At 43.7% G+C, this 11,157-nt stretch overlaps 1 long non-coding RNA gene across 1 annotated transcript; it reads left to right on the plus strand.

Annotated features, from left to right (window-relative positions):
* The first annotated feature begins 3,763 nt into the window (after positions 1 to 3,763).
* LOC311123639 lies at positions 3,764 to 7,024 on the plus strand. The gene is made up of 3 exons (XR_014612622.1): positions 3,764 to 3,985; positions 4,456 to 4,539; positions 6,468 to 7,024. It is a non-coding gene; the product is annotated as an uncharacterized lncRNA (long non-coding RNA).
* The last annotated feature ends 4,133 nt before the right edge of the window (positions 7,025 to 11,157 follow it).

Genomic DNA, 11,157 nt, shown 5'->3' on the forward strand with positions numbered 1-11,157 from the left:
TCTTTGTTGTCTGGCCTAACTCTAACTCACATTGCTAAATAGTGGCTCAATGGCATAGCCTTTACTGGTCCTACACTCACACATTTCTAACACATTATACACTGTTTCAGGGTGTAATAATTAGTCATTAATAATTAATCTATCACCCACGAGCTACCAATGCGCCCCTGGCAGATAGTAAGTCTAGATCTCTTCCAGCACAGTGGCAAAGACTTTCTGCTGACAGTTGATCATTACTCAGACTTCTGGGAGATTGACCTCCTCCCCGACCTCTCAGCAGAGACAACGTTCAAACGCTGCAAGGCTCAGTTTGCCCGCTATGGCCAGCCAGATAGGGTAATTTCAGATAATGGACCCCAATTCTCCGGATGTGAGTTCCGATCATTTGCTGCAGAATGGGAATTCGAGCACGTCACTTCATCACCACGACACCCAAAAGCGAATGGGAAGGCTGAGTCGGCAGTCAAAATCGCAAAGAACCTCTGCAAAAAAGCTCTGCGAGAGGGCAAAGATGCCTGGAAAGCAATCCTGCAGTGGCGCAATACCCCGACAGAAGGCATGGATAGCAGCCCGGCCCAGCGCCTCATGGCACGGCGTTTAAAAGCAGCTCTGCCAGTAGCAAGCACTCTCCTGGAGCCCAGTGTGGTGACAGACGTGCTGGTGAAGCTACGTCACAGAAGACAGTTCTCCAAGTTCATCTACGACAAATCAGCAAAATACTTACCTGAGCTCAGGGTGGGTGAAACGGTGCGAATGAAGCCACTACCAGGGGACCGGACGGGCCTCTGGAGACTCGGATCCTGTGTACAGAAAGTGGCACCACGCTCCTACTTGGTCGAAGTGAATGGATCACTGTACCGTCGTAACAGGGTTGACCTTCGGATTGCTGAGCCAGCATCCACTCAGAACTCTGATGGTCATAGGGGTCGCATGACAAAAGACGGAACCCCAGCAAGTCACATGGGGCCTGAGGCACTGGGCGAAGAGCCAGGGGATCACCGGTCGGCCACTCCCTCGCCCATCAATACTCCCCTTAGACAGTCAGGTGACACGCCTGTGCGGGAGCTCGCAGTCCACGCAGACAAGCCCCCTGTCTTTTCACGCTGCGGGCGTCTGTCCCAGCCACCAAAAATACTTAATATGTAGGTTTCTCATTAGGGATTGTTGACAGACAGTGATAAAAGTGAAGAGAGTATCAAAATGTGTTAAGTGGTTAACTGAAAAAAATTAAATAAAAAATTATAAAAAATAATACTAAACTGCTCATGTTGGAAATTACTACTAGGTTTGTTTTGTTAGTGAATTGACAGTTTCTGTCCTATTTTATAAAAGGGAAGATGTTATGGGTGGAAGATGGCACAATGATGCCATCTGTTGGTAAATGTTAATTACTGCAACTCCAGTGTTTTACCGGTGTACTTGAGATACCCGGATGTAACGCAATATACTGAACAAGACCGGTTACTCGCATCAATGCCTCTGTCTCGTCATTTAACATTCAAACAGTAGGTGGCGGCAATAGTCCAACTCGGCCATAAAACCTTGAAGAAGAAGAAGAAGCAGTAGAACTGTGCTGTGAAGACAATAGCTTTTGTGTCCGTTTCAAATGTATTATTGCAGGTATGTAATAGCGCGTTTAAACTTTCTAATATCGAAAGATCATGTCATAACATAGGTAGCAAATCCGTCAAGGTATTATCACGCTTGGTGAAGGTTTTATGTGTTATGTTTTTGTCAAACCGAGTAAAGAACGTGATAAGTCACATCGCTGGAGACTGGGTTTGTATGAGTGAATTAATCTACATTATTTCGTCAAGATAATTTCATAAAGAATCCATTTATTTGAGATTTCTGAATTCGTTTTACATGTTATTGTTTTTTTTGGATACATTGTTTTTAACGGTAAAATGGCGGCGCCTCTCGGTCAGCGTCAACGGACTTCAGCGCGGGTGCATCAGATAGACAATTTCACGGTTGCACAACTGTTTTCAAGCTGAATGTAATGATTATCAGTTTTCTACATGTGTAGTAATATTCAGACACATTCAGTTGCCTACCACCGTCAGCAAACGTAATAATAATTTAATAATATATCCAAAGCAACTTACAGTTATGCGTGCATACATTCTTATGTATGGGTGGTCGCGGGGATCGAACCCACTACACTGGCGTTAAAAGCACCATGCTCTACCAATTGAGCTACAGAGGACCACATTAATGATGGTGTTGAAGTCGTGGGTGAACAGGAAGTACAGGAGCACGCGCCCCTGAGAGGCCCCGTGTTAAAGGTCAGCATGGAGGATGTGTTGTTGCCTACCCTCACCACCTGGGGGCGGCTCGTCAGGAAGTCCAGGAGCCAGTTGCAGAGGGAGGTGTTCAGTCCCAGGGTCCTTAACTTAGTGATGAGCTTGGAGGGCACTATGGTGTTGAACGCTGAGCTGTAGTCATTGAACAACATTCTTACGTAGGTGTACCTTTTGTCCAGATAGTGCAATAGAGATAACATCATCTGTGCGTCTTTTTCGGCAGTTGACTAATTGGAGTGGGTGGTCCTCCCATGTTTTTAAAATTGTATAAACTGCCTTAATTTTGCTGGACCCCAGGAAGAGTAGCTGCTTGCAGCGGCTAATGGGGATCCATAATAAATACAAATACAAAATGCACCCCTTCCCAGTCATGTGAAATCCATAGATTAGGGCCTAATGAATTCATTTCAATTGACTGATTTCCTTATATGAACAGTAACTCAGTAAAAACGTTGAAATTGTTGCATGTTGCGTTTTATATTTTTGTTCAGTATACTTAGTTTCTATTTGATTACTTGATAGTTTTTTATTCCTTAAGGTCCTCTGCTCAGGCAGTAGCTGTCAGCCAGCCAGACCATCTATCATCATCTGCTTCCCATACTGTACTGTCTTTACTCATCCTAAACACAGGCGCAATGGATTATGGTCAGTACAGTATGGCCTTTAATTAACCTATTTAGCTAGACTGCCTAAGAGCTGTCTGTCAATCATTTTACTAGTTCTTCGAAGAAAGATAAGGCATTCCTTCACGAACTGTCTCTCCCTCTCGTTATTGTGTTTACATTCCTCTCTCATGCCGTCTGTGTGTATCTAATCTAACGTAGCAGACGTAAAAGTACCCTTCTAGAGATCTGTATCTTTCCGAGTCGGGGGTGGGGGGAACAGGCGCAATGGATTATGGTCGTTGTAGTGAATTACCACGTTTCTGCACTGAACTAGGTTGAATATTTGCTTACTGAAAACTACAACTCACTTTAGCCCAGCGTACCACATACTGTAGTTCCTGACTTGATTTCTCTCGTTAATGATTTGATTTCTCTCTAGAAAGACGGAGTGTTGGGCTCACCCAAAAAACCGAAATGGAATTCAAGTAGTTGAACCGACGTCAGTTGTTTAATACCACAAACAAATACAGAAACACTAAATAATACAATGAAGGCAAGGTTATTCAGGAAAATAGTACATAGTGCTGCCTAAAACAAACTGCAACCTTGTACTAAATGGTTTTTGAGTCATTTATGCATTTATGTGAATTTAAGTGCACACACTTTATGTGAATAAATGAATGTTTTGTTGTCAATGATTAGTTACCTGATATATGGAAATTAGATAAATTAACAAAAATTGAATATCTTTTTTGAGAATACAGAAAGTGCCAGAACTGTCAAGACAATAACTTTAGTGTCTGTTTCTCATTATTACTACTGGACGACAATAATTAGGTCTGACGCTGGTAACATCAACAGTGAGGACAAACCCAGCCTGCCTCTCTCCTTCCACACTGAGTCCAAACCTACAGTCACTGGGTCCTGATTGTGACAGTGGAGCCCAGTTTGCACTGCAGGATCCAGAGATGGCATCAGTGAAGCTGGAAGAATGCAGTCAAACACTGGAGCTGAATGTCATCAACATTAAAGATGAAGAAGAGGAGGAGAAGATTGGGAAATCTGTTTCTCAGAGTAAGAGCAGGTTCTATCTAAGTTTGTTGTTATATGAACTGAGTCTGTGTAGTGACTAACCCTTGTGATAGTGAGTAGAGGATGATATGGCTCATCATTTTCATGACCTTGTCCCCTTTTTAGTTTTTGACTCCTACCCAGTTTTAGAATAGTTTTATTCCCCTTTTGTAATTGTACAGCCTACTTATTATATGAATTCATATGTCTTACGGTACAGCCAGAAGAGGACTTGCCACCCCTCAGAGCCTGGTTCCTCTTTAGGTTTGTTTCCGAGGTTGCTACCTTTCTAGGGAGTTTTTCGTGGCCACTGTGCTTCTACATCTGCATTGCTTGCTCTTTTGGGGTTTTAGGCTGGGTTTCTGTAAAGCACTTTGTGACAACTGCTGATGTAAAAATGGGCTTCGTAAAATACATTTGATTGACATGTATATCGCACCAACTGACTGGTTCTTCTGATGTTGTTCACACAGGAGACCATGTTGAGACATTCTCTACATCCAGAGAGCAACAGCAGGAAGATCACAGAGCTAAGAGGTCTCACCACTGCCCACATTGTGAGGAGATTTTCCCATGTCTATCAAAGCTAAAAATACACCTAAAAATACACACAGGAGAGAAGCTTTACTCCTGCTCTGACTGTGGGAAGAGTTTCTCCCGATTGGATAACTTAAAAACACATGAGCGCATACATACAGGAGAGAAGCCTTACTCCTGCTCTGACTGTGGGGATAGTTTCTCTCAAAAGAGCAGCTTAAAAGCACACCAACAAATACATACAGGAGAGAAGCCTTACTCCTGCTCTGATTGTGGGAAGAGTTTCTCCCGATCGAATACCTTAAAATCACATGAACGTATACATACAGGAGAGAAGCCTTTCGTCTGCTCTGACTGTGTAAAATGCTTCACAACATCAACCCAGCTAAAAGTACATCAGAGAGCACACACAGGAGAGAAGCCTTACGTCTGCTCTGACTGTGGAAAATGTTTTAAAACATCAAAAGAGCTAAAGCTTCATCAGAGAACACACACAGGAGAGAAGCCTTACTTCTGCTCTGACTGTGGGAGGAGTTTCTCCCGATTGGATACCTTAAAATCACATGAACGTATACATACAGGAGAGAAGCCTTTCGTCTGCTCTGACTGTGTAAAATGCTTCAAAACATCAACTGAGCTAAAAGTACATCAGAGAGCACACACAGGAGAGAAGCCTTACTTCTGCTCTGACTGTGGAAAATGTTTTAAAACATCAACTGACCTAAAGCTTCATCAGAGAACACACACAGGAGAGAAGCCTTACGTCTGCTCTGACTGTGTAAAATGCTTCAAAACATCAACTGAGCTAAAAGTGCATCAGAGAGCACACACAGGAGAGAAGCCTTACATCTGCTCTGACTGTGGGAGGAGTTTCTCTCAGCAGGGCAACTTAAAAACACACCAACGTCTACATCAAGGAGAAAAGCCACATCAGTTCTCTCAGACCTGCTAAGATTAGTCACTCCATCACTTAATTCTCATCTCATAAAATAAGTTGTAATGTTGAATTGGATCAAATGAAGAATAGAACACTATTGTAATCCTATTGTTTCTCACTGTGCAGAGGAAAGGGAGCGTTATAGAATGTTTACCTCTCTTTACTGATCAGTGTGCACCTTGTCAGTTTTGATAGTTTCTACTGTAATGATATTGAGATGACCTTGGATTTGCCCTTAGTGTTGAGTACCCTCTGTGAGGCTTCTCATTTAGAAAACAAACACTATAGTCTGCCAGTTGACTGGGTGGTACTGCTTCCCTCTCAGCCTGGTCTGACTCTGTCTGTGGGGAGAGTTCTAAGTGGGCAGCTTAAAAACACACCAACGTATACACGCAGGAGAGAAGCCTTACTCCTGCTCTGTGGATGGGTGGGCGTGTTAACGCAAACGTCTAGCCAAAGGTTGCGTGTTTGAATCTCATCACGGAGGACTTTAGCATTTTAGCTAATTAGCAACTTTGCAACTACTTACTACTTTTTGCTATTACTTAGCATGTTAGCTTAGCATGCAACTACTTAGCATGTTAGCTAACCCTTCCCCTAACCCCATTTAACCCTACCTTAAACCCCTAACCTAGCTAACGTTAGCAACAACACATTGGAATCCATAACATATCATACATATTACAAGTTCGTAACATATTGTATGAATAGCAATGCGTAACAGAACATACACATTTTAATTCGTAACATACGATACGTCCTACAAGTCGTATTATACTGAACAAAAATAGAAACGCCACATGCAACAATTTCCAAGGTTTTGCTGAGTTACAGTTCATAAAAGGAAATCAGTCAATTGGAATAAATGAATTAGGCCCTAATCTATGGATTTCACATGACTGGGCAGGGGCTCAGCCATGGGTGGGCCTAGGAGGTCATAGGCCCACCCAATGGGGAGCCTGGCCCAGCCAATCGGAATGAGTTTTTCCCCACAAAAGGTCTTTATTACAGACAGAAATACTACTCAGCACCCCGCCCCCCTTCCCCTCAGACGATCCTGCAGGTGAAGAAGCCGGATGTGGAGGTCCTGGGCTGACGTGGTTACATGTGGTCTGCGGTTGTGAGGCGGGTTGGACGTACTGCCAAATTCTCTAAAACTATATTGGAGGCGGCTTATGGTAGAGAAATAAACATTGAATTATCTGGCAACAGCTCTGGTGGATATTCCTGCAGTCATCATGACAATTGCACGCGCCCTCAAAACTTGAGACATCTGTGACATTGTGTTGTGTGGCCTTTTATTGTCTCCAGCACAAGGTGCATCTGTGTAATGATCATGCTGTTTAATCAGCTTCTTGATATACCACACCTGTCAGGTGGATGGATTATCTTGGCAAAGGAGAAATGCTCACTAACAGGGATGGAAACAAACTTGTGCACAACATTTGAGAGAAATAAGCTTTTTGTGCATATGGAACATTTCTGGAATTTTTATTTCATTGATTCATGTATTTTGATAACTGTAATGAACTTAATTGATCTGCTAATAAATAAATAAATGTTCTACATGAATTTGTGCTGGTCAACCTTTGTTTTATCGTTTTCTATACAGTAAATATGCTTTTGTTTGATTCATGGAATTCAAAATCTATATATCTATTTATCTACTAAAAACGTCACTACACCTCCACATCACCATGGGGACAAGCCAATTTGCCAGCCACCAGTATTCTCACTAATGCATATGTAATATTTTAAAAAACTTAGACTCCTAACATAAATAAAATAAAACTATGTTTCTTTTTTCTAGCTAATCCATTTCACTTTGCTATTCTACATGCAATATTTTACATGTAGGAGTTAGTCCGTAGCAGGTGTGGGGTTGTTGGGAGGAAAATATGGAGGAAGTGCTGTTTTGATTCTGATGGCGCGCGGTGGAGTGAAGTTGGTAAGAATGAATGGAACATGGAGCTAAAAGGCCAAAAGTTGTAAACGAACATCGTTTCTTGTTGGAGTGCGTCAACAATTAGATTCCTGAAGATTCCTGGAGTGTTTGATGCACTAACCCATGGAGTAGATGGAAAGAAGGAGGAATGTCAATCAGTTTTACTGATGTTTGAAGAACAGTATCTGTCTACTCATGTGAAGCTTGGATACATACGATACGCAGTGAGAGCTGTTGTGAATAAGCCGTTGCAGTGACGAAATTTATAAAAGTATAGCCATGCATCAAGTGGGTGCTGATGGAATCGATGACTGTGCGGTGTAGCAATTTTGGTGAAAGTGACGTTGACGAATTCCAGGAGCGCCCTGCTAGAGTGAAGGAGTTTGAAGTACCGATTAAATGGTGTAATATCTGGAGTTTCCTCGGACATTGAGGTTCATCATCTTAAGCGGAAGATTCCTGGAGTGTTTGGAGCACTAAACCGTGTAGTAGATGGAAAGAAGGAGGAAAGTCAATCCGTTTTACTGATGTTTGAAGAAGAGTATCTGTCTACTCATGTGAAGCTTGGATACATACGATACGCAGTGAGAGTTGTTGTGAATAAGCCGTTGCAGTGACGAAATTGATAAAAGTATGGCCATGCATCAAGTGGGTGCCGATGGAATCAATGACGGTGTAGCAATGTTGCTGAAAGTCACGTTGACGAATTCCAGGAGCGCCCTGCTAGAGTGAAGGAGTTTGAAGTAACAAGGATCTGGGCTGTACAGCAGTTCTCCTACAGGGAGGCGCGGGAAGTAGTTGAAGGAGCGAGTGGAGCTGAGGAAGCTGTGGTAGTGGATGACCCGCAGCCTGTTATGATTCAGAATGTCCTTCACCAGTTGAGGGATACTGATACACTGATTGTAAAGAAGGTGAATTTTGTGGCGTTAATTCCGCAGGTGATAATTGTACTGCCCAAATGAACAAGAACTCTTAAGAAACTGCACAGGTTGTTGACTCTTCAGGAATTAACAGTGGAAGCATTGCAGGGAATCCTGACTGAAGATGTTCCCCCTCTGAGGCCCATGAGACTGTGTAGGGATGTGATTTGGATTGGACTGTGACTGAAGGAGTGGGAAGGGTTTTTGATAGATCTATTTTTGTATTTTGTCTGTCGTTTTTCCCTCCTTTACCGCAATGGACTTTTATTTTTTCTCCAGTTTACTAACCGTACAGTAGGTGGCAGCAGACACATTACGTTGGTGTGAACGTCATTATACCAGAGAAGAAGAAGTAGTCAGTCCATCAGTCCAATAGATGTCGGTGTTGCACTGTGGGAGTGGGGGAACAGGAAGTTCCGGGGCAGGCGTAAAGAAAGCACTATAACTGGACACGTTGATAGTGAATACATTTGACTCCATAGCTTTCATAGGTAAGGTTGTCAACACGACTCGGGTTGTGGAAAGCAGAAATGCCAGGTTGAAGGGATATCTGGGTGATCCGGTTGAAGTCTCCATGAAATAGATAATTAGATGAGGTTGCGTCAGTGAAAATAAGAAATGGGTTTGTTTTGGGGGGTTTTGTATGTCAGAGGAGCAGAAGGAATGTGCTTTGCACCTGAAAAAAATATTGGATTGGAATGTGTCATGTGTGGATCTGCGAAGCAGGGTGCATATCATGGGGGTTATCTCTGGAGTGGCGCTAGAAGTGAGTGCAGAGGATGTAACTGAAGAAGTAGAGGCATTGGTTGGTGCACGCCGACTGACCCCTATGGTGGATGGCGTGAGGAAGCCCAGTGGTTAGTGCACGCCGACTGACCCATATGGTGGTAGGAGTGAGGAAGCCCAGTGGTTGGTGCACGCCGACTGACCCATATGGTGGTAGGAGTGAGGAAGCCCAGTGGTTGGTGCACGCCGACCGACCCCTATGGTGGATGGAGTGAGGAAGCCCAGTGGTTGGTGCACGCCGACTGACCCCTATGGTGGATGGAGTGAGGAAGCCCAGTGGTTGGTGCACGCCGACTGACCCCTATGGTGGATGGAGTGAGGAAGCCCAGTGGTTGGTGCACGCCGACTGACCCGTATGGTGGATGGAGTGAGGAAGCCCAGTGGTTGGTGCACGCCGACTGACCCGAATGGTGGATGGAGTGAGGAAGCCCAGTGGTTGGTGCACGGCGACTGACCCCTATGGTGGATGGAGTGAGGAAGCCCAGTGGTTGGTGCACGCCGACTGACCCCTATGGTGGATGGAGTGAGGAAGCCCAGTGGTTGGTGCACGCCGACTGACCCCTATGGTGGATGGAGTGAGGAAGCCCAGTGGTTGGTGCACGCCGACTGACCCCTATGGTGGATGGAGTGAGGAAGCCCAGTGGTTGGTGCACGCCGACTGACCCCTATGGTGGATAGAGTGAGGAAGCCCACTCCATATATTATTTTGTTCTTTGAAGAAGAGTCTCTCCCTTCATACGTGTATATATTTGGGTCATGTGAGATATCCTGTTAGAGCCTTGGTGCCCAAACACTTAGAGTGTGAGAAATGTAAACGATTTCGACATGTGTCAAGTCTATATAGAGGGGAGGAGTATCATGAATTGGGCCAGACAGCCTGCTCCAGGTCAATGGAGCTGACCAGGGAGGCAGCCGCTGGAAGCAGCCTAACGACGACTCAGACCGCAGCTCCAGTCCGTCTGTCTTGCGCTGTGTGACCAGCACGTGGAAGGAGGGAACAGAAAGAGGCCGCTGTAGGTGTTATGGGTGGAAGATGGCTCAATGATGCCATCTGTTGGTAAATGTTAATTACTGCAACTCCAGTGTTTTACCGGTGTACTTGAGATACCCGGATGTCTTGCAATATACTGAACAAGACTGGTTACTCGCATCAATGCCTCTGTCTCGTCATTTAACATTCAAACATGGTGTCAGAGTCGGATAACTAACCATGCTTTCCGCAAATTAGAGTCACCTGTTCTGGTTACAAAAAAAAAAAAAAGAAGCTTAGTTGAGTAAAGCTTCGCCGGAATTGTCCTTAGCTAGATTGAGTTTGCTAGTTAGATTCAGTGTTGTTAGCACCATTTAGACATGGCAGCGAACATTTCCCCTCCCGCCGTTATGAAGCTCAGCGGAGATTGGAGCACAAACTGGGATACGTTTAGAGGTGAATGGGAGGACTATGCACTAGCAACGGGACTTCGGGAAAAGGACGATGAGGTAGTGGCTGCCACTTTAATGGGAGCTGAATGCCGACACGTATACAAACACAACCTGAACCTAACAGCAGCTCAGCAAGGTAATGCTACAGCTATTCTTGATGCTCTCCAACTTTACTTTAAGCCAGCAAAGAACGTTATCTGGGTCAATATCACCATAAGGTGCCTTTGAGACTTCCCCATTTCCCCCCCAAAAAGCTGAGATTTTCCATTGAACTTCATATTCATTGTATTAAGTATATGTTATGCTGTTAGAAATGCATATTGGTCAAGCTCCCACACTTTTTATAAATTAACTGCAAGCAGACAATTTACATGCAAACAGCAAAATATGTCCACCCTGTCATGGACAATTTCAAAGCAGAATAAATACATTGTAATTACATAGTGATTATAAAACGTACATTTTCAGAAAACTATTTAGTCACTTTCTCAACAATATATTTTAGTTTATGGGAAAAGTATTTGGATAATAATGAAATTAAGGCAAACTATTTGTTTCTCTATAAAATCTGCGAGAGTTGCACTTTCTTTTCTAAATAAAATCTAACAAAAAAGATATCTGGTCAAAC

The sequence above is a fragment of the Coregonus lavaretus genome, assembly GCF_964263955.1.
Source record: "Coregonus lavaretus genome assembly, contig: HAP1_SCAFFOLD_953, whole genome shotgun sequence".
In the NCBI taxonomy this organism is placed as follows: domain Eukaryota; kingdom Metazoa; phylum Chordata; class Actinopteri; order Salmoniformes; family Salmonidae; genus Coregonus; species Coregonus lavaretus.